This window comes from Archocentrus centrarchus, chromosome 17 (genome assembly GCF_007364275.1).
Source record: "Archocentrus centrarchus isolate MPI-CPG fArcCen1 chromosome 17, fArcCen1, whole genome shotgun sequence".
Taxonomy (NCBI): domain Eukaryota; kingdom Metazoa; phylum Chordata; class Actinopteri; order Cichliformes; family Cichlidae; genus Archocentrus; species Archocentrus centrarchus.
The window spans coordinates 17,888,457-17,888,707 of record NC_044362.1 but is presented as its reverse complement, the minus strand read 5'-3'; positions in this window follow the sequence as shown (position 1 = coordinate 17,888,707).

The window sequence follows — 251 nt, the reverse complement described above, 5'->3', positions numbered from 1 at the left end:
CCACCAGGAAGTAGGTTTGACCGTGAAAAGGGAGGCAGGGCACACACACGTTTAAATGGCTTGTAGCGGCGAGGACTGTTTAACAGGTGTTATGTCACAGTCTGTAACCCCGGAAGAAACGTGTCCAGCGCGGCGCTTCGATATTAACGTTGTAGGGGAAACAAACGGCTTCGCTGTTTCGTTTTTTGGGGGGCATGTGCAGTTGACACACTTCCTGTAACATTTCTGCAGTCACACGGGCCCGTTAGCCT